General features: G+C 33.7%; 1 long non-coding RNA gene across 1 annotated transcript; it reads left to right on the forward strand.

The window, feature by feature from the left end:
- Positions 1-323: 323 nt before the first annotated feature.
- LOC127728739 (uncharacterized) lies at positions 324-2,210 on the forward strand. Its single transcript, XR_007994346.1, has 2 exons — positions 324-511; positions 1,849-2,210. It is a non-coding gene; the product is annotated as an uncharacterized LOC127728739 (long non-coding RNA).
- The last annotated feature ends 23,193 nt before the right edge of the window (positions 2,211-25,403 follow it).

Raw genomic sequence — 25,403 nt, forward strand, 5'->3', positions numbered from 1 at the left:
CTGAAAAGGGCTAAAGATGTTCTCAAACAAAATAAAACATAAATCTATACCAATGGTTAGAACAGCAATGAAACATTTGACCCCATTTCTTCTTGGTGCAAGAGAAAATGGTAGCAAACTTTAAGTTTCGATGCGTTTCGATAAACTTTCGATCGACAGTAAAATAATGAGAAGAACTACAAAAGGTTTAGTCTCGATCATCCAGCCGCTTTATTTTTCAAAGTATAGCGTCTGGATGACAAATGATATAAAAATGGTAATTTATGACAATCGGAATAGTATCGGCTTTTTTAGCTTGTTTTTTAGGATAATGTCAGAGACGAATAACCAAGAAGTTGGTTATTGACTTCGGAAGAAATGACATTACGATAATATTATTGAAAAGCCCGAGTGTATCGATTGTTGTTTAAAGCTATTTATAATTTTTTTGTGACGAAATACAAGTCATGGAAAACACCAGACAGCATGGCTTTCATGGCCGCGAAGGAAAATAACAGCACATCCAACCTTGGTAAGATGATATAACAACACAAACTGTAACATAAATCTCAATGCAACCTGATACATCGAGTAATTATATTATTTCATGCATGTCCGTGCTATGCAAACGAGTTAATAATTATACAATAAATGGCAATTTTTGTATTGACTGGGACCACTCGAACAGTCGTACTCGCTATAAATACATTTTGGGGTTGATATGTAATATCTTTAACGTTATAAATACTTGATAGAAAAGTGCTATGACGCCGAAATATGACCTTCAAGATTAGTTTGTTGTATCTATCTGTATAAGGGAGTTTGCATCTTGGTATGTGTAAAAAAGGGGAGGAGAGATACACAATGATGTACACATTCAAAGGAGGGAACGCAATCCAAAACCATAAGTAGAAGAAAACAAACAAAGTGTATCTAGAAGATGCCATTTTGTACATACACCAAACGGTCAAAATGTTTTATACCTGATTTTTTTTTAAAACAAATGCATTTAGCTTATACAATACAGATAAGAAGTGGGACACGTTGTTATGAAAAGTAATTTCGTTTAACTCATATTTCACTATCTAAAAATTTAAATATACTGTTTGTAAGTCTGGACCGGTCAACTTAAAATAGAAAAATACATTTTTTGCACTTTTATTGCACTATTAAAAGGCATTTTTTTCACACACAAAAAAGTTCATAAATGAATAAAAATGTTGTCAGGGAAGATATCAAGTCGCTATCTAAGCCTGTATTTTTTTTTAATGCTGAACAAAACCATGGCACGAGAAAAAACAATGAAAATTCGATTTTCTGCTAAACAATAGACAATAAAACAATAGATTCAGCATCAATGAAAGGAGGTGTCAATGAGGCAGCAACCGGTGAACCCAATGACATAAATTACAAAAAGTAGACATCAACATGATTAAGAGGTCATCACGTAGACTAAAACAAAAAGTGAAGATAAAAGGACCAAAATGTCAACATTATACAAATAAGGAGATGCGGTATGTATTCCAATGAGACAACTATCCAACCAACTTCAAATGAAGTGGATGTGAGCAATTATAGGCCTTCAACAATGCGAAAAACCCATGCATGGTTTGGATAGAGAATAGAAACAGGGAATGTGTCAAAGAGACACCAACCCGACCAAAGAGCAGGAAACAGCCCAATGTCACCAATGGGTCTTCAACGCAGCGAGAAAATCTCGCACTCCGAGGGCAGGATTCAGCTTGCCCCAGGACAATAATTTATACAATATATTTCTATGATGTTTTTTTTTCAAACAATTTGTTTTTCATATATGCTATGCAGGTGATCAAAAATTATAATGATTTTAATATTTACTTTCTTTTGTAGACAAACCAATGATGATTTCTGGACACAGATTTTATGTGAAAAATGTGAAGAATTAAAAAAATATATAATGTTCAGGATTTTCATTGTATCATGCTTAAACAGCTTCAATTTTATAAGAACAAGATTCAAAGATTTTTTTTAAATACTGAAGCATCAATCAGTATAAATAAATCACAGAACCAAAAATGTTGGGTAAACATTATTTTGATAGCAACCACAAAGGAAAAAAAGGTACACAGACGTATATTAAGTAAATAAAACAAAAATCAAGAAACACATTGTTGTCAGATATGTCAGAGAATTAAGATTTGTATTGACAAATTAAAAATCATATAAACAATAAAACAGTTAGTTTTCAGGTTTGAATTATATCTCATTTTCATTGACTTTTTTTAGTATTGAAGGCCGTGCAGTGACTATATTTGCTTATATCCACGTCATTTGAACTCTGTTGGGTTGTTGCCTCGTTAGCAATAATAACAATCTCCTTATTTTTATATAAAGGTTCACAGGAGAAGTTATTGTTCTTGTGAAGATGTCCTTTATTGCATGCTAATACATGATGGATATTATAATAGTTGAAGTAGAATACACTTTTGAGTTATTGTTTTTTTTCACAAGTTACCATGCAGTATGGGATAAATCCCATTCCATCTTCTCCATGTGCATGATACAAACATGCATTTAAAGAGTATTGGGTTTCATGAATGACTGGTTAAGTTCTGTATTTCCTTCATAGACACGGGGTAACGCTGGCAAAGCGGTATTGTGTGAAGGTTGGTTCCTAAGTATTTTCTTCCCAAAAGGATTAGGCGATATAGATTATTGGTGTAACTACTAAGAAACATTCAGACTATTCTGTCGTTTGCAGTTAAGATCAGTTAATTTTGTAAATGAAAATTGAGTTGGCTCATTGTGTGATCTCACTGATCTGCCGGTAATAGCCGTTAAGGAAGTTTTTGTACATTGCAATCTTAGTATTTGTATGAGTTGTTTTTCTTTACATAGACGTAACTTGATGTGTGCTTTTTGTCGAGCCTTCGACTTTTGTCGAAAAAGCGAGACATAGCGATCCTACATTCCGTCGGCGTCGTCGTCGTCGTCGGCGGCGTCCACAAATGTTCACTCTGTGGTTAAAGTTTTTGAAATTTTAATAACTTTCTTAAACTATCCTGGATTTCTACCAAACTTGGACAGAAGCTTGTTTGTGATCATAAGATTATATTCAAAAGTAAATTTTGTAAAAAAAAATTCCATTTTTTCCGTATTTTACTTATAAGTGGACTTAGTTTTTCTGCCAGGAAACATTACATTCACTCTGTGGTTAAAGTTTTTGAAATTTTAATAACTTTCTTAAACTATCCTGGATTTCTACCAAACTTGGAAAGAAGCTTGTTTATGATCCTAAGATAGTATCCAGAAGTAAATTTAGTAAAAAAAAAAATCCATTTTTTCCGTATTTTACTTATAAATGGACTTAGTTTTTCTGCCAGTTAACATTACATTCACTCTGTGGTTAAAGTTTTTAAAATTTTAACAACTTTCTTAAACTATCCTGGATTTGTACCACACTTGGACAGAAGCTTGTTTATGATCAAAAGCTAGTATCTAGAAGGAAATTTTGATAAAATTTTGTTCCATTTTTTCCGTATTTTACTTATAAATGGACTTAGTTTTTCTTCCAGTCAACATTACATACATTCTGCAGTTTAAGTTTTTAAAACATTTATTAGATTCATAAATTATCCTTGATTTTTACCAAACTTGGACAGAAGCTACTTACAATCAAAAGATAGTAAGTATAGAGAGGAATATTTTTATTAATTTTTTTCCTCATTTTTGTTGAGCCTGCGATTAACACCAAAAGTAGGCGAGACACTGGGTTCCGCGGAACCCTTACGAATTTTTTTGTAAGGTAAGCGTATCAGATATCTGAAGGATTTATAAAAAGGACAGCATAAATTATAACAGAAATTTACAGAAATGAGAATAATGAGACAAAACTAAGAAAAATGGATAAAAAAAAAGAATAATAGACTAATGGTGTGATACAATATAAAGAAGAGAGAATAGAGAATAATGGTATTTTATAGTACGAAGATAAGAGAATAACGTGGTGTGCTATAATATAAGAATTAGATTGATTGTTGGTTTGCTTGGTTATCGTCTTGTGGTAAATAGCGGTAATGTTCAGGACGAAAAGAAATTAACAATAAATATAAAAAGGAGGTCCTGAATTATAGGCCGTTCGGGATACAGGTCGGAGAAATTATAACTCACTAGAAAATTAGGGTTTTTTTGTATTGGGGCACACATTTAGCTTTAAGTACAACTGACGGTCCACCTACGGACCCCTCTCTTAGCGCACAGAGAGCGTGGTATCCTCTTATACACGAGCAGTGGCGGATCCATAACTTGTTATAAGGAGAGGTTCATGTTTGATAGTAGAAAAAGCGGGACAAGTGTGTGTGGTCAACGCTTCTTTAAAATTAACACAAATTTTCAATAATACTTTATAAAGCCCAAAGATTGGAACCTAGTCACTGTCTGTGAATGGTAATTCGACCTTTCTTTACCAATTCATTTTTTTTCTTTTAAAAAAAAATGTACATATACAAAATTCAGGTAAAAAAGAACACCGTTAATAACAGTTTTTAATCGTTTTTTTTTTTAGAAATTTAAGCTAGAAAAGTAGTTTATGATAAAGTCTTAGATAAAAATCATGACAAAAAAACTTATAAGTACTTTTAATCAACGAAAAAAATTTCCGAAATCTGAATAAGTACGGCCAAAAGCTTTATTTTGACTATAGATCTTTATTACATGTTTATAAATCACTGAGACAAGAATACGTGTGAAACGGTATTTGAAGCCGTTTTATTTATTTGACATCACGTCTCTATTAAAATTGCCCATCATCAAGTTGGGCAACATAGAGTGAGCTACAAGAATGTCAGTTTTAATAATCACATATACATATACTAGTACACTGCTTACTGTGTTATTTAAATTATTTTGGGGATAACGGAAGTGCTATTTATAGATAAGTTCTACATTTAATTATTTGTTACGCCCCCTATAAATATCTGACCAGTCCGGTTAATCACCCCAGACGCTATATTTAAATATGCGTCTGGGTAATCGAGACTACAAAAGGTTAGTCAAAAATCAGGATGTGACCGAAATTCATGGTACTGTACACAATGACATGACAATAATATTAACTGATAACCTAACTCTCCGCAGAATAAATTAGGATGTGATTGAAGTTCACGGTACTGTACACAATGATATGACAATAGTATTAACTGTTAACCTAACTGTCCGCAGAATAAATTAGAATGTGATCGAGGTTCACGGTAATGTACACAGTGACATGTCAATAATATTAACTGTTAATCTAACTCTCCGCAGAATAAATTAGGATTTGACCGAGTTTCACGGTACTGTACACAATGACATGGCAATAATATTAAGTGTTAACCTAACTCTCCGGAGAAGAAAAAAGGATATGAAAGAGGTTCACGGTACTGTACACAATGATATGGGAATAATATTAACTATTAACCTAACTCTCCGCAGAATAAATTATGATGTGAACGAGGTTCACGGTATTGTACACAATGACATGGCAAAATTATTAACTGTTAAACTAACTCTCCGGAGAATAAATAAGGATGGGATCGAGGTTCACGGTACTGTACACAATGACATGGCAATAATATTAACTGTTAATCTAACTCTCCGCAGAATAAATTAGGATTTGACCGAGGTTCACGGTACTGTACACAATGATATGGCAATAATATTAACTGTTAAACTTACTCTCCGCAGAATAAATTAGGATTTGACCGAGTTTCACGGTACTGTACACAATGACATGGCAATAATATCAACTGTTCACCTAACTCTCCGCAGAATCAATTTGAATGTGATCGAGGTTCACGGTACTGTACACAATGACATGGCAATAATATTAATTATTATACCTCAGTATGTTTTTTCTATATAAAAAGGAATGAAATATTTGTGCTATTTCATTCCACAGACTATTTGTACGTCAATAGTTTCAAAGACTATTACCCCGGTCAATAGTTTTATAAACATATTTCCCGTACTTTTTCATACTAATTTTTCATTGGACAACAATGACGTCATAGACTATTCTGCTTGGATTTGTGCGCTTGGCAACGTTACATGTTAAACTCTGAATTAAATATCGTAAACGGTATAGTCTGTCGTCGTAATTTCAAATTTATATATTACTTACCAGAAGCAATTAAAAAAGAAAAAGAAAATCTACTCGACATCTTTTAAGAACTAAAACATAACAAATTTTATGGTATGGGTATGTTATCGTCTTCATAATCTGGGATTGCTTTGGTGTATGGTAAAATATTTTAGCTAGCGTTTATTATATGCACGGGAATTTTCACACAAGGATTCCTGGTCTTGATTACAGTAATTAAAATGTTGACAAATACCACACGGGCAAAAAAAACCTAGTAGTTCATCTTGTGCATGTCTATGTGACTATTTGGTGTTTTTCCAAGTGGTGTAAACATAGTTTTTTTAGAAAGTTGTTTTGTTCGGTATAATAAAACACTTAATGACTGGTTATGAGTGTAATAGCAAGTTTGTTATCCCTTTGATACTAACTATTGCCCTCGGCTTCACCTCGAGCAATAATTTGTATCTCAGGGACAACAAACTTGCTATTACCCTCATAACCAGTCAATAGGTGTATACTGTTAACCAAACTCTCCGCAGAATAGATTAGGATGTGATCGAGGTTCACGGTACTGTACACAATGACATCGCAATAAGTTAACTGTTAACCTAACTCTCCGCAGAATTAATTAGGATGTGATCGAGATTCACGGTACTGTACACAATGACATGGCAATAATATCAACTGTTAACCTAACTCTCCACAGAATAAATTAGGATGTGATCGAGGTTCACGGTACTGTACACAATGACATGGCAATAATGTTAACTGTAAACCTAACTGTCCGCAGAATAAATTAGAATGTGATCGAGGTTCACGGTACTGTACACAATGACATGGCAATAATATTAACTATTAACCTAACTGTCCGCAGAATAAATTAGGATTTGACCGAGATTCACGGTACTGTACACAATGACATCGCAATAATATTAACTATTAACCTAACTGTCCGTAGAATAAATTAGGATTTGACCGAGGTTCACGGTACTGTACACAACGACATGGCAATAATATCAACTGTTAACCTAACTCTCCACAGAATAAATTAGGATGTGATCGAGGTTCACGGTACTGTACACAATGATATGGCAATAATATTAACTGTTAAACTTACTCTCCGCAGAATAAATTAGGATTTGACCGAGTTTCACGGTACTGTACACAATGACATGGCAATAATATCAACTGTTCACCTAACTCTCCGCAGAATCAATTTGAATGTGATCGAGGTTCACGGTACTGTACACAATGACATGGCAATAATATCAACTGTTCACCTAACTCTCCGCAGAATCAATTTGAATGTGATCGAGGTTCACGGTACTGTACACAATGACATGGCAATAATATTAATTATTATACCTCAGTATGTTTTTTCTATATAAAAAGGAATGAAATATTTGTGCTATTTCATTCCACAGACTATTTGTACGTCAATAGTTTCAAAGACTATTACCCCGGTCAATAGTTTTATAAACATATTTCCCGTACTTTTTCATACTAATTTTTCATTGGACAACAATGACGTCATAGACTATTCTGCTTGGATTTGTGCGCTTGGCAACGTTACATGTTAAACTCTGAATTAAATATCGTAAACGGTATAGTCTGTCGTCGTAATTTCAAATTTATATATTACTTACCAGAAGCAATTAAAAAAGAAAAAGAAAATCTACTCGACATCTTTTAAGAACTAAAACATAACAAATTTTATGGTATGGGTATGTTATCGTCTTCATAATCTGGGATTGCTTTGGTGTATGGTAAAATATTTTAGCTAGCGTTTATTATATGCACGGGAATTTTCACACAAGGATTCCTGGTCTTGATTACAGTAATTAAAATGTTGACAAATACCACACGGGCAAAAAAAACCTAGTAGTTCATCTTGTGCATGTCTATGTGACTATTTGGTGTTTTTCCAAGTGGTGTAAACATAGTTTTTTTAGAAAGTTGTTTTGTTCGGTATAATAAAACACTTAATGACTGGTTATGAGTGTAATAGCAAGTTTGTTATCCCTTTGATACTAACTATTGCCCTCGGCTTCACCTCGAGCAATAATTTGTATCTCAGGGACAACAAACTTGCTATTACCCTCATAACCAGTCAATAGGTGTATACTGTTAACCAAACTCTCCGCAGAATAGATTAGGATGTGATCGAGGTTCACGGTACTGTACACAATGACATCGCAATAAGTTAACTGTTAACCTAACTCTCCGCAGAATTAATTAGGATGTGATCGAGATTCACGGTACTGTACACAATGACATGGCAATAATATCAACTGTTAACCTAACTCTCCACAGAATAAATTAGGATGTGATCGAGGTTCACGGTACTGTACACAATGACATGGCAATAATGTTAACTGTAAACCTAACTGTCCGCAGAATAAATTAGAATGTGATCGAGGTTCACGGTACTGTACACAATGACATGGCAATAATATTAACTATTAACCTAACTGTCCGCAGAATAAATTAGGATTTGACCGAGATTCACGGTACTGTACACAATGACATCGCAATAATATTAACTATTAACCTAACTGTCCGTAGAATAAATTAGGATTTGACCGAGGTTCACGGTACTGTACACAACGACATGGCAATAATATCAACTGTTAACCTAACTCTCCACAGAATAAATTAGGATGTGATCGAGGTTCACGGTACTGTACACAATGACATGGCAATAATGTTAACTGTAAACCTAACTGTCCGCAGAATAAATTAGAATGTGATCGAGGTTCACGGTACTGTACACAATGACATGGCAATAATATTAACTATTAACCTAACTGTCCGCAGAATAAATTAGGATTTGACCGAGATTCACGGTACTGTACACAATGACATCGCAATAATATTAACTATTAACCTAACTGTCCGTAGAATAAATTAGGATTTGACCGGGGTTCACGGTACTGTACACAATGACATGGCAATAATATCAACTGTTAACCTAACTCTCCACAGAATAAATTAGGATGTGATCGAGGTTCACGGTATGGTACACAATGACATGGCAATAATATTAAGTGTTAACCTAACTCTCCGGAGAAGGAAAAAGGATATAAAAGAGGTTCACGGTACTGTACACAATGATATGCCAATAATATTAACTGTTAACCTAACTGTCCGCAGAATAAATAAGGATGTGACCCAGGTTCACGGTACTGTACACAATGAAATGGCAATAATATTAACTATTAACCTAACTCTCCGCAGAATAAATTATGATGTGAACGAGGTTCACGGTATTGTACACAATGACATGGCAAAATTATTAACTGTTAAACTAACTCTCCGGAGAATAAATAAGGATGGGATCGAGGTTCACGGTACTGTACACAATGACATGGTAATAATATTAACTGTTAATCAAACTCTCCGCAGAATAAATTAGGATTTGACCGAGGTTCACGGTACTGTACACAGTGACATGGCAATAATAATAACTTAACTGTTTACCTAACTCTCCGCAGAATAAATTAGGATGTGATCGAGGTTCACGGTACTGTACACAATGACATGACAATAATATCAACTGTTCACCTAACTCTCCGCAGAATAAATTTGAATGTGATCGAGGTTCACTGTACTGAACACAATGACATGACAATAATATCAACTGTTCACCTATCTCTCCGCAGAATAGATTAGGATGTGATCGAGGTTCACGGTATTGTACACAATGACATCGCAATAAATTAACTGTTAACCTAACTCTCCGCAGAATTGATTAGGATGTGATCGAGGTTCACGGTACTGTACACAATGACATCGCAATAATATAAACTGTTAACCTAACTCTCCGCAGAATAAATTAGGATTTGACCGAGGTTCACGGTACTGTAAACAATGACATGGCAATAATATCAACTGTTAACCTAACTCTCCGCAGAATAAATTAGGATGTGATCGAGGTTCACGGTACTGTACACAATGACATGGCAATAATATTAACTGTTAACCTAACTGCCCGCAGAATAAATTAGGATGTGATCGAGGTTCACGGTACTGTACACAATGATATGGCAATAATATTAACTGTTAACCTAACTGTCCGCAGAATAAATAAGGATGTGACCCAGGTTCACGGTACTGTACACAATGAAATGGCTATAATATTAACTGTTAACCTAACTCTCCGCAGAATAAATTATGATGTGATCGAGGTTCACGGTACTGTACACAATGAAATGGCAATAATATTTACTGTTAAACTAACTCTCCGGAGAATAAATTAGAACATTGAAAGTTTGAAACTAAGTTATATCGATACAGAAAGTCTATTAGACAATCATGATATTGTAAGTTTTTAAGACTTTAAAAAAAAGTAGAGGATGAGTTTGTTATGTTTGTAAATACGTTGTGTGATTATGATTCTTATATTCCTGGTCTTCAATGCATAATAAACAATTATCATGACGAAACCATAATTACTCTGCATAACTGTAGCAATAAAGACAAAACTACAAATAATTTTGACCGTTTATTGATACAGCTGTCTTATGCACAGGGAGTGCCACGGCCTGTGCACGTTAAGAAACCATTCAGACAACATTTAGAGGGTCAGTTGGTGGCCTGTTGCAAGGCTAAATTTCTGTCCTTGTCCGATGTACCCTCGTTTTCCAGTGGTACTAGTATTCCAAATTTCTTGTCCTTCACCCCGGTCGACCCCTATTACAGGACCTACTAATTTTATCAATTGTTCCTGTTTTAGTCCTAAACATGCATGCACTAGTTGTACTAAACCAAATGACTTCATATATGTTCAGCAGCTTCAAAGTGTTGAGTTGAAACATATGTGCATCTATCAGACACTTACTTCCTCTTTTCCGATACTTTAAATGACATTTTCGAAATGTCATCTACACGGACACGTATGCCGACACCCTTACCTACACCGACTAGAAAAATAGAGGGACCGTATCAAAATGTCAAAATATACTGAATGGATAACCTCGTAAAACTTAGTTGGACTCAGCAGAGGTAAAAACAAATATAAATTTAGTATTCTGTAATTGGTTTAATATAATTTTTTCTAGGAATCTGAGCTAGAAACACCAAATACTCTCATTAGTTTTGGAATTCTTTTTAGTGATGAATTTATGATATTCGAATCATACTGATTGATCTTTTAAAGCAATAATTTGCAGTTCATGTAGTTTTTTTAGGGAAAATAACAAAAAAATGAACAATAATCTCAAAAAGAGAAAATAGGGTACAACTTTTTACGTTCAAGCGTGTTTGAGTTGACTGTTTTATCCTGAAAACGTTTAAAGCAAAAAATATTTGACACTTAATCTCGCTTCAGATCTATTATTTTTTTTAATTAGGCTACATTTTGATATAACATTACAAATTCACAGTACCGAAACATGATAGATTAAGTGAAATACCTTTCTAATGTGTCTTTAACACCAGAGTAGGTGTGTTTCATCTAAGATAATTAGTCTTCAACCTCTGCAAATGTTTAGTCTGCCCTTTGATTAAATAGGTTTTTTTCAATGTTCTTTCGGAAAGTCCCCCTGACAACCAATTAGACAATAGTTTTATGTTGACAAAAGGCATAACAGTGCATTAAATGATGCTTTATAGCTGGTAGAAATATTTGTCTTTTAAAATACAACTGTCATGTAAGGATCGCAATTATGCCATGAGGATAAATTTATCAGTTTTCAAGAGCTAAATTGACAGCGCGTCATCCCTACAATGGCTTCCATTTTCACGATTGAAAAAAATGAGTCGGCGTAATGGGGAGTTGCTTTTGACGAAGTAGTAATCTGACTGTTCAGGTTTCGGTTTCTGTGTAAAGTTCTGCTAATTTACACAAAGCCTTTCCCCCCTTTTTTTTAACAAAGAATAAATGAAGATCGGTCAATTTTCAGCTTCTCAAAAGAGCCAATAAATTAACAAAGCATTGAAAATAATGTTTATACAGTATTCAAAATGTAAATCAGATAAATATGTTATAAGTGACTGTGCCCATTGAATACCTTGAGATGACCCCTTCTCAAAAAGTTTACCTGTCGTACTAGGCATAGGTGTAAGCGTCAGTATCGATATGTTTTCGAAAATGTCTAATTACCAGTTGGGGAATGCTTAATGTTGTTTTATATTGACGTTTCCACTGTAGTTTGCTTGGGTTTTTTTTTTTAACGTTTTGTTAGGTAAGTCACAGAACTCTAAAGATTCGGATACTATATGGTAGAAACTTGTTGACGGAGATCTATACTGGACTTTGTTGTTGTATATTTTTATTTTCATTGTTTAGGAGACCATATAGAAAGCTTAGTAGACCTTTATGTAATTCGGCCTCTATAGGAACCGCTCCTAATATTAATTTAACGGCACATAGGGTTAGTTTTTGTGACAATGATTGGATTTTCCATGGGCAGTTGGTGTGGAACGTTTTAAGATGGTCTACTTTGGTTTTTTTAATGGCAATAGCACGAATAGTAGTTAAATTATTACATAGCCCTGACAGATATCGTAAGAAGTCAACGGTTTTATCTCCTTTGACCCATGGATTCAAGTATTGATTAGAGAGTTCTAAAGGTAGAGACTGTCTATCTTCCACATTTATTTTATTTCTGATTTTTTTTATTCCTTAGTACTTTATTTGGTTAGTAGGTGCCATCAATTTATTCCCAAGGTCCTACTGCAGGTTTATCTTAATATGTTTTCCTTTTGTTAGGATGACGGTTTTAGATTGTGACTCTGTCTTCCTTTGCATTTCCCAGGGCTGGTTGTAACATAATTCGTGGATCATCTGCTTCATCAGCAAATAGTGCCATATCATCTTCACTTGTGGATGCACCAGTATAGATATTGCCAATTTCATTCTTACTTGGCTTTTCACAAGTTCTTTGATGACATTGTTGATGTACACCTTGTAAAGGTGGGTTGATAGAACTTCACGTTATCTAACTCCTTGTTGTGTTGGAAAATTGATGACATGTCAGTATATAAGTCTTTTGCAATGGACTAATGTCTTGGATGCATACAACATTCATATAGTTAGTCTTTCAAAAATGTTCTATTCATGCGCGATATAGCTGTAATGCATTATTTCTTTTTGTTATGTAATAGAATAGGAATAACAGGTTGTTTCATCTTTCTTAGCTGCAATGCATGAGTATCGGTGTATCGCGCATGATAAGATTACAATAAAATCGACATAGTGTTAACAGAGAGGCGTAAGATACCAAAGGGACATTCAAACTCATAAGTCGAAAATAAACTGACAACGCCATGGCAAAAAAAGAAAAGACCAAAAGAAAAACAGCAGTACAAAAAACACAATTTAGAAAACTAAAGACTGAGCAACAGATTTCCGAAAGTAGTTTCGGCATCATGGTCATTCATAGATAGTGTAAACTAAGGCAACAATTCTAACGGACCAATTGCATTTAAGTATTTCTAGATATGCAAATTATATTAGAATTATATGTCAAAAACCTCTAGAAAAAATGCGTGTAATCCTATAATAATTTCGTAGTTCTTGGTGTATCTAATTCTGTTATGCCTCTATAGCTTTCCACAACTGTTGAATCTTTAAACTGGTTTTGTACTGGGTTGGTTATTTCGAGTTTAAGGCAAAGTGGTATACGTTTTTTTTATTCATGACCTGTATTAAGATGTTTGAGAAAATTGATTCAAGAATATTTCCAGCATTTTTATGTGTTCAACAGAGATGCAGTTTTCATTCTTAGCTTTTATTGCACTTAATTTTCAGATTGCATCAAATATTTCGGTTTCATAGAGTGTTTCCATTTCGATATTCATGCTTTTCGTATATAATTTCGATAGAATTTGTTTTGTCAGTACTAAGTTCCACAAATGTATATTTTCGTGTGGTACAAACAGATCTTCAATATATTGTACAAAAAGTTTTTGATAACAGATATCACCATCAGTTCTCTCTGTGTCATCATTTTGGTCTTCCTTAGTTAACTCATTCTTTATGCTTGATTTTGGAGTTCTGATGCGGAAGCCTTCAAATGGGACCCTGTACTTTTATAATTTTAGTTGCAACAACAGTATTGTGCATTTTAAAGCTTATTCAAAGAGAACTGTAGCTTTTCTTCAACTGATTTTGATTCTTCTAATGCGGATACTAAAATTAAGAGTTCATGTTGGTAGTATCGGATTTTGTAATATGATTTAAATTAGCATTTAAAAGTATGGCTAGATTATGAAGGTTCCATTTCGTAAACCTCATAATCGTCCAAAATAAAATTGAGAATGGAAATGGGGAATGTGTCAAAGAGACAACAACCCAACCAAAGAGCAGAAAACAGCTCAAGGCCACCAATGGGTCTTCCAACACAGCGAGAAAATCTCGCATCCGGAGGCGGGCTTGAGCTGGCCCCTAAACAAAAACGTGTACTAGTTCAATGAAAATGGACGTCACACTAAACTCCGAAACATATAAATGAACAAAAATTGGAAAAATGTACAAGACTGACAAAGGCCAGAGGCTCCTGACTTGGGACAGGCGCAAAAATGCGGCGGGGTTAAAAATGTTTTGTGAGATCTCAACTGTCCCCCTATACTTCTAGCCAATGTAGAATAAACAAACACACAGAGATACGCACAGTAAAACTCGGTTTAAAAGAAGTCTGAGTCCGATGTCAGAATAGGTAAAAGAAGAAACTAAGCAAAATGACAATGATACATAAATAAACGAAGGACTACTAGCAGTTACTGACAAGCCAGCTTCAGACCTCAATAAACCCGTTTTCAGTTGATAAATGAATGTTCCCGCGTTTTGGCTAGTAAAAGCGAAAAAATGTCTATATTAATTATGGTTTGAATGAATGAATGAATCTTTATTGCAAAAGCATAGACATGCTATGGCAACATTAACAACATATATTACATAATATAAACATGCATAGACAGCAGAGAACAATAGTATAATACAATGACATATAAAGTTATGAGACTATATTAGATCGAATATTCCATGCAGCTTTTACATAATTACATAATTTGATAGTAAGAGACTTACTAGAAGCTTGTAGTATATACAATAGTTTGTGATTATTAGGCCAAGTACAATAATACTTTGGTTAAAATTGTGTTTGTACAGATCTATAAGCTGGACAAACAAGAACAAAATGGTATTCATCTTCAATAACACACATATTACAGCATTCACATAAACGATTTTCTCTCGGAATATTATTATAACGACCAACTTCAATAGTTAACTTTAATGTTCCACTGCGCAACTTTGTTAACAGACAAACATTATTGCTAAAAGAAAGATATTTTTCAATACAAAAAGGTTTGTAAATCAAGCATTATCCAATCAAAACTGATTACAGGTAAACGGTATAGGTACTTTTCCTTTGAAGTTCACACATCGGAATGGACGCCGAACTGATGTATTTTCATTTACCTGTGTTTAAAGTTATTGCAAATGGCTGATATTTTTGTTCGTGCATATTGTTTTTCTTTAATTGTTTAACATTTCTTACCGATATAACATGTTACTTTTATTATTCTTCCCTTAGTTTATTTATTTTGTATTTACATTGTGTCATAGGTCAAATTTATTTGTTCAGTGTATGTTCAATGGTGTTAATATGTCCTTTGATTGAGTTAAGCTATTTCAGTTGATATTTTATAGTGTGTCTTTCTATGTTGTGATGTTACACTATTGTTTCAGAAAAAGGGTGAACGTTTGGTACCATTAAAACGTTTAAACCCGCTGCATTTGTTTGCACCTGTCCTAAGTCAGGAATCTGATGTTCAGTAGTTGTCGTTTGTTGATGTGGTTCATAAGTGTTTCTCGTTTCTCGTTTTTTATATAGATTAGACCGTTGGTTTTTCCCGTTTGAATGGTTTTACACTAGTAATTTTTTGGGGCCCTTTATAGCTTACTGTTCGGTGTGAGCCAAGGCTCCGTGTTGAAGACCGTACTTTGACCTATAATGGTTTACTTTTATAAATTTTGACTTGGATGGAGAGTTGTCTCATTGGCACTCATACCACATCTTCTTATATCTAAATCTGAATTAAAGAATCCAATATTTTGACGGTAAATCAAAATTAATATGCCAAATAGTTTCAATTATTCCGATCGAAATGAGAAAGATGCTTGTTCAACAGCAGCAGATTGCAGAAACACAGGTTTCGAAGAAAGAAGCTAAGGGGGATACTGTTGCGTGTCCAACCACAATGTTTTTGAAATGCTTAAATCTTTCAGGTGTCAATTTGAAATCAGATTTTTGTATCTTTTTAAAGACTAATTTTACGTCATAAATGTATTTGTAAACTTATATTTATCAATTATGGACTTTGGACGAGGTCAATACGTTATATATGGACCTGTTCAGATTATATTGACCGAGGACGAAGTCCGAGTGTCAATATAATCTAACAGGTCCATATATAACGTATAGACTGAGTGAAAGTCCTTAATTTTCATATTACAAATGTAAATAATGTATTAGGGTAATGGACTTCAATGTTCTTTCTGTGTATTTTTGAACTGTATATTTCCAGATTTTTCACATGCCATTGAAAATATCAATAAATAAGACGAACTTGTTTTATTGTAAACAAAAACACAACATATTTTATTTTTTATTCTGTTTAGAACAAATAAGAGTTCAAATTATACTTACTTCGGCCAAGGGAAGTATTATTGCCAGAGTGAAACTAGTTTCAAAAGACCTGACTGGATTGCATTCAATGCAGTAGCAGCAAATTCGGATATCAATGACAAGGTTAGAAAACAACACGATCGTTGGAAAACTGACAATAGCAAGGTAGTGACCAAGCAATTAGTGTTGTTAATATTATTTGTTGTTCTTACATGTTCCCTTTTTTTGTAAGCTATCTATAGCGTACATTTTCTCGACGGACTTGTCGGCAAAATAAATTTTGTATTCAATTTTTATTTTGTTAAAGTAAAGCATATATGGTGTACATGTACGAAAGGTGTAGATATGTCAGTTGTTAATAGAGTTAAAACACCATAGTCTTTTGAATGGGAGTCCCTGCATTTACCTGTTAAATGAATTACTGTCGCTTCTTTGCTTTTCCTGATCAGCTGACACATTGCTAACAATCCAGTCCCTATCAAATTCCCATGTGGATCGTGCAAGAAGCCGATGAGATCTAACCAGAAAGGTAATTAGTGCGAAGACTGTGATTTTTGGTTTCATTTAAAATGTATTGACTCAATTTTTGAAATTCAACATGATGATGAAAACAGAAATTTTCCGATCGATAATGACGATGATATTAACAGTAGTTATCTCCCCTTCTACCAAATCACAACAACCGGTGTAAATATTTCCACACATGAAGTTAAATTATCCTACTCAAAGACACCAAACAAGAAAAAACACCAAAACAAATTTACATGCTCTTATTCAAAGATTGATAGTCTCAGAAATAAATTTTGTGCGATGAAAAATCATTTGAGTGAACGTATAGTAGATTTATTTACTGATCATAGCCTAGAAAAAACTCGATGACACCTTCCCAGATGCACAGTTTAAAATGGATCACTATCATCCATGGAGGACAGATAGATCAGCCCAAGGTGGAGGGATAGCCGCGTACAGGAGATCTGATCTTGAGGGCTGAGCTATAGACAGAACACCTTAAGTTTTAAACGATTGAATCTTTGGGTGTAGAAGTGGTTATCATGTAAAAATAGGTTTAAATTTATCGAGGCGGATTTTTTTAGGGGGAGGGAGCAGGGGGGACGCCCCTTTTCAGGAGCTTCATATATGGTAAATACATAAGACTTTTTCAAAGTATTATTCCAAATGTTGGCCTGCTGGATCCCCCCCCCCCCTTTCAAAATCCTGGAACCGCACCAGATTTGTTATACACTGCTGACACCTTCATTTAACACTGAAGGTTGCTCAAGTAATAACAATAATGGACCGTTAAAATTAGATAGCGTCTGGTTACTCTAAATGAAGCTTAATTTTTTTGTATAAATTACCTATAGTCAACATGTGATTTTAATCGTGAACATTTTGAGATCCCTTTTAATTAATGTACGACTTACACTTCTGGTACAAATCAAAACATGGAATGATTCATCCAAATTCTCAGAAAGATTCTTGTGAAATTATTTTCCTCAGAATTATAAATTAATATTAAAAAATATAAAACATTTCAAACGTTTAGACAAAATTAAAAAAAAACTAACCCTTTTGCACTTCAACTTTTAATCTTGGATTCCAGAAATCTTCCAAATATCAGAAAATCTGTAGTATCTTTCGTCCATATCCAGAAAATCTAATTCCTTCAACATGTTTTCGTCTGTAACGTTATCCGTCTCCAATGTAAATGTGCATCCACCGCTGTCGAAAAATCAAGTCTAACTGATACTCCCGCTGTTTCAGGAGCCCGTGCTTATTTTAGAAAGTAGGCGGAGCTTTGTGTGTAAGGCCCGAAAAGGGTTATTTAACTGATTCTTATCAAAATTATTTTCAAAGTTAACAAACAAAAATATATGAAATATGCAATTTTAAACAGCAAAAGATGCGATAGGTTATAACCGATATTCCATATTTTTTGGATAATTTTTCGGTGTTTTTTATTGAAACCCCTGGGCAACCTCACTCGACTTCATCTTGTGAGGTTATTGCCGAGGGTTACAAACAAAAGCTATGGTATAATTTACGAAACACCGCAAAACGCAAAACTAGCCAAAAGATATGAAATATCTATAACTTGTACAGCCGTATGCCAAGATATCAGTACGATAATATGATAATATTGTAAGTTCTAGGTGACTGAACTATGATTACTTACAACCATTAGAGACAGTCTGTGACGACACATGTGACTTAGAGAGTGTAGTGAAAGATGCCACCTGTTTCACACAAAATGACGAACCAACATTAAATGATGTTATACTAACTAACAAAACACATAATATAAAAAATGTAGTTAACTTAAATTGTGCAATAAGCGGTGTACACAATATGGTATCATTGCAGTTTAAAAGCAATGTACCAGCAATTAAACTTCAATTTAAATCTTATAGAAGTTTCAAAAACTTTGATCATGAAAATTGATTTAGAGATCTTGAACAAAATACATTTAATAAGAAAATTGATGAGAACAATATTGTCAATACAGCATATGAGGAATTTTAATCTAATCTTTTAAATATTGTAAATAAACACATATACCACTGAAAAAGGGAAGAAATTTACAAAATCATGCTCCATTCATGAATCATGAACTAAGACAAGCTAGATTTCAAAAATAAAAACGATGTTGTACAATAGATATAATAAGGCAAATTCTAAGAAAAACTGGGGAAAAACAAAAGCTCAGAGAAAATTTGTCATCAAAATCAAGCAGCAATCAGTTAGAAATTCTAAGTTATAAAGAGCGGTGTGTGGATGGACCAAAACGCAGACTTATGGACCATGTTTTATGTCTTGTAGTTTTAACATCTTTTCAAAAAAATGTTCACACGGTAAGCACTTATTTCATCTCGTATTAATTTTTCATTTTGAGATGAAGCGTCGATCAACAATTTCAACAGGTTTAAGAACATTTTAAGAATTTCTATCTTGGTAATTCTTAGAATGTTGATTTGATTATTACTTGACCTATTGTGGTGAGTTATTCTATATTATTATCTTAACAAGATATTTTATCATTTTCATGTTTTCAAAAATCATTGAGATTATTCTCGATTTACCGAATGACAGCTGTTTTGTTATGTTCCTCTTGGTTTTCATGCTCTCCAACATTAATGTTTGGTTTTATAAACTTTTGGTATCAAGTGTACCTCATGAGGATTATTCTAGTTATATATATACGTGCCCATGGAAAAGGATTAAATCAAGTGTGGAAGGCGCGGGATAGACATTTGCTGTATACTATTAAAGCCAAATGCATGCTTGCTAGTGTTTCACTTTTTTTCAACCAGTACAAAATTATTACCTTTTATAAATCCAAGGGCTGTCTCTGTTGCATGCACTGTATTTGTCTCTATTGTATGCACTGTCACTGTATTTGTTTCTATTGCATGCACTGTATTTGTCTCTATTGCACTATATTTGTTACTTTTCTGACTCATTGATGTAATGTAAATTTGCTTTAATGCCGCAGTCGCAAAATAAGTATTTACTATTACATGGACCGCTTTATACTGGCTTGGATCTTCAAAAATGTTATGCGACACTTAGGAAAAGCTCCTTGGGGTGACAAATATATTATCAACTTAAGTTTAAAACACATATTACTGAAATTTGTAAAAAAAACAAAAAAAAACATCAAGGCAGTTAAATGCACTTAAAAGAATGGGATACATCGATCGAAATTGGGATGGTTTACTATTTATTACTCATATAGTATGTCTAATTTTAATTATTGTCCTGTGATTTGGCATTTTTGTGGGGCGGGTAATATTTAATAAAAAAAAGAATGGAAACCATACAAAAACATGACTTGGGGTTCATTATGAGGATTATAGTAGTGTTTATGCACCTCTTTTGTTTTTAAGTCTGCATGGTTTATCTTCTTTAAAAATAAGACGCCTACGAATGATGCCCATAGACACTTTTAAAATGTTACACATAGAGTCACCAGTGTATCTCCATTATATTATTAGTTCTTAAAATATACCTTACTCTTTTAGAAAGTAACAAACGAAGAACCATAGGTGAGAACCACACGGAGCTACACTCCAATGAATGGAATGAGTTGACTGGCGCGATCCATGCGCAGACGAACCTTAACCAGTTTAAAAGTATGATTAACAACTGGAATGGCAACTCATACAGATGTGGATCCTGCAGATCTTAATAATTTCATTTGATGTTGAGTTGTTTCCATATAGCTTATAGTAACTAGTTTTGCTTTATTTATTTCTGCTTTGCTTGCTTATAGTTTAGTTTTATTGCTTTGCTTGCTTGTGTAATGCTTTTATATACGAATATTTTGCTCATGCAATACATCTGTCTTATTTTGTATGTCTCATGTGTGTGCTTTTTCTGTCTTAAAATTGAATGTGTTGTTATTGTAATTAATGTCGGCAAAAAAACTCTACACAGCTTAAGTTTGTAATATAAACCCGACTTTAAAATAAAATCTTCTATTCTATTCTATTCTTCTTCGATTCTATTCTACGCCTATCTTTCATTTGTTCAAAATGAACCAGTAGCTATTCAAGAACCAGTAAATTTATATCATCTGTAATTTGTTAAACGGTGTCGTTAAGTTACAAAATTCTCTGAGGCGTAAAATTGTGAAGAATCTAAACACACAAGAAGAAAAAACGGCCTCTTTTGCATTTGAAATAAGTCCGATATGTGACCGAATCTTATGGGTAGAAAAGAGACACAAACAACATTCACTGTAATAATGCGATCGGAAACAACTGAAAGTCTGTTATATAACTGTTAGTGAGACATTTTAGGGGAAATTTATTTCAAATAACAATCCATTAAGATATTACAATATTACGTATGAGGAATGTTCAAATTAAAGTAACTTTAAATAAGAAATCAAGCAACAAAAATACTTTTAGTATTGAAACAGAACGTAGTAATAAACAATTGGTCAACCAAATGTCTGTGACACGAGGCCAATAAAAAGTAAAATAACAAAAATACCGAACTCCAAGGAAAATTAAAAACGGAAAGTCCCTTATCAAATGGCAAAATCAAAATCTCAAACACATCAAACGAATGGAAAACAATTGTCATATTCCTAACTTGGTACAGGCATTCCTTATGTAGAAAATGATGGATTTAAACCTCTCACTTGTATGGCAATCGCATATAATTCAATTATATTGACAATAATTTGTGAGCAAAACACAAACCAAATGCTACAGTGTTCCGTGTAGCAGAAGAGGACCTTCGTAACCCGGGCGACGTCCTAGCCAGGTTTGTTCTTTGTATTCATCATGCATTTAGTTACCAAGTCAATGATGCCCTCGGGGAATAATTCACTAGGCAAATGTCTTTTAAAAACTCACCATATGCATTTTTTCTATCTTCAAATCTTTAAGGTTTTTTTCAATTTTTAATCTTGATATCCTTGTGTCGAGGTTTTTTCCGTTTTTTTATTACTATTTAGACAGTTGTTAAAGATGGTTTAGATAGGATGTTCTTATACATTCTCAATTTATTGAAGTTATATGGCATTGATTTCTTGTATTTAAACTTGTTACATATTTCAGTGTGTATTGATTCGAGCGTCACTGATGAGTCTTTTGTCTGGCGTACATAATTTCAATCCTGGTATATGTGATGAGTTTATTTTCATATCAAACTTTTTTGTTTGAATAAACTTTAACCTGTTTATCTGGTTCTTATACACTGTTGTACATACGTACAAAGTGCATTGTCAGAAAAAATAAAATATAAACACAATTAAAATCGAGAGTATACAAGAAAAACACAAATGATTTATATGGTTTTCTATATAAATGAAAATAACATATAACACTTGTTTGTGTCGGAAGATCTTTTCAAATTAATGTTCAATAGGAACGCAAAAACATATTATAAACATTTGAAAACAAGAGATGTATAAATCTGTAGAAACTTTACCAACAATATGATGAATAGAGACTTAAACAGAATAGCCAAATTTATCTACGACAACATTGCCTGGGGGAGTTGGAACTTAAGTTTCTTAATAAAATTGAGAATGGAAATAGGGAATATGTCTTAGAGACAACAACCCGACCAAAGACCAGACAACAGCCGAAGGCCACCAATGGGTCTTCAACGCAGCGAGAAAATCCCGCACCCGGAGGTGGTCCTCAGCTGGCCCCTACATAAAATTGTGTACTAGTTCAGTGAAAATGGACGTCACACTAATGATTGCTTAACCTATCCATGGAGGAATAATACTTTGATGATCTATCACAGGAAATGTGTATATGTATGTTATTAATCGTGTCAGCACTAAAACCCTAACTACTGAGCTGATGATACCCTCGGGGACTAACAGTACATCAGCAGTGGTCTCGACACAGTGGTAGTGAATGAAAGTAACACTCAATAAATTTCGTTTGTCCGAAGCATATAATATACACCCTTTACACCACCATTTGATTTTAAACATATATTAAGATATGAAAAGGATTGAGCAACAGGCACAGCCTATAAAAGCTTTCACCATATTACATGTACATGGTATCAATCCTAAATTAACAACTGTATTCCAAGTAGTAGAACTAATGTGAAAAATATATGGTACTTATTAGCACACACAAACAAATACATATTTACAGTCTTAATTACAAAATGTATATCATATTTAAGTGTGTAGGAGATTAATTATTAGTTATCAAAGTACCTTGAGACATGTATTATATATCAACCTTATTTATTAGTCACTTATAAGAAGAATAAATAACACCACTATGCCATTTGAAAAAATAAAACATTCTTCACGAAGAACAAGCGAACAGTAAGCTGGAGTTCTTCATTGACAACATATTTTGAATTTGGGGTAGAATTTTCCAGCAAGTTGTCGGCATACCTATGGGAACCAACTGTGCACCTGTCTTGGCTGACCTTTTCTTATTTGCATATCAGTCGGAGTTCCTTCAGACAATTGTTAAAAATATGAAGATTGTAGAAGTTATAGGTCATCTTCTTTTACATACAGGTACATTGATGATGTTCTTTCCATTAACAATTCAAACTTTTCTGATTTGGTCCAATTAATATATCGTTCTGAACTAAAGCTTAAAGAAACCACAAATAAAGCTTTTCCGCCCAAATTCTAAACTGTACATATAACTCGAATTTGACTACAGCGGTAATTTCAGTACCGGTATCTATGACAAACGAGAAGATTTCAATTTTGAAATTATAAATTTTCCTCACCTTAGCAGTAATATACAAATGTCAGCCGCGTATGGAGTATACATTTCTCATTTCATACGATATTTAACAGCTTGCGGCTGCTACTCAGAATTTGTAGAACGTCATCGGTGTCTGAGCAAATAATTGACGAGCCAGGGTTTTGTCAAAGAGCGTTTCGTCCTTTTTCTCAAAAAGTTCATCCGAAAGTACAAAGACCTAATAGATAAATATCCAGTGTCTACTTCACAAATAAAACAATATCGTCTCGACTTATAGATGTGCTGGAGTTGTGTATCTTTTTATTTACTTTACAGTTTTCCCTTTATGTGTCGTTGTGATATTATGTTCCTTTTAGTCGTATGGATCTTGACGTTACCCGGTATTTAGTTTTGGCTTTTGGTGTTCCTGTTGCAGGTTGGTCCATGGGTGAGATTCGGACGGAAGATGTTTTTACAAAGTTGTTTACATTTGTTTACCCTTGTCTTTATATTTTACTTAATTTGTACTTTATCGAGCAAGTGAATACCATGTATGTACCAACAACTGCAACACAATTTTGTTGGGGTCTTTCTAAAATTTACTATCAACTGCAAAAACTTTTTTTGTTGGCGTCTCTGTTAAATTTATTTATATGTTTTTTTTTTTTATTTTTTAGTCAGTTGTGTTGTATGTCTGTGATGTATGTTTACACAGTTTTGGCTGTTGGATCCAAATTATTGAATAGATATATGATCACTCTTAGTCTTCTTCCGACCGGCATTAAATCCTTGCCAAAGTGGGCGTCTCTTTGGCTGTGCAGGATGTACAAGTTTGCAGCCACGTCCTGTCAGAATAGGGGCACTAAAGCCGATGCATCGTGTAGACGTTCAGAACCCATGCAACAACTCTTGAGAGGTCCGTAGGTGGCCAGTTGCAATGCTAAATTTCTATCTGTATCTAATCTACCGTCATTTTCCAGTGGCATTCTAAATTACCCAGACCTTCATCCAAGACGGTCTCTATCTTATGACCTACCTATTGTATTGTTAATTTTTTCTCGTCCTGAACATGCATGAAATATTTTCCACTGGACGTTAAGCAACCAACAACCAATCAACCCAATTATTGTCGCATTAACCTATTATTTGTGTTTGAGTTGCTCATCCAATTTTGTCAACATAACGGACTATAAACAAATGTCATACAAGTGGGAGGATTCGCTAGCTATAAATCCAAGTTTAACACACCATTATCTTTAGAAAATACATGTACCAAGTCAGAAATATGACAGTTGTTTTCCATTCGTTCCGTTGGTTTATAAATCTAACATTTGATTTTTTCAGTTTTTTATGGACTTCTCCTTTTTGAATTTACCTTGGAGTTCTGTGTTTTTGTTACACTTTTATATACATATATGTATGTATATAATTTAGTAATACTGAATTTCAACACAGGAGAATTTTTGTTAAGGCTGGTCAGTATAAAGTTCAACATACATG

Source organism: Mytilus californianus, unplaced genomic scaffold (genome assembly GCF_021869535.1).
Source record: "Mytilus californianus isolate M0D057914Y unplaced genomic scaffold, xbMytCali1.0.p SCAF_2, whole genome shotgun sequence".
In the NCBI taxonomy this organism is placed as follows: Eukaryota; Metazoa; Mollusca; class Bivalvia; order Mytilida; family Mytilidae; genus Mytilus; species Mytilus californianus.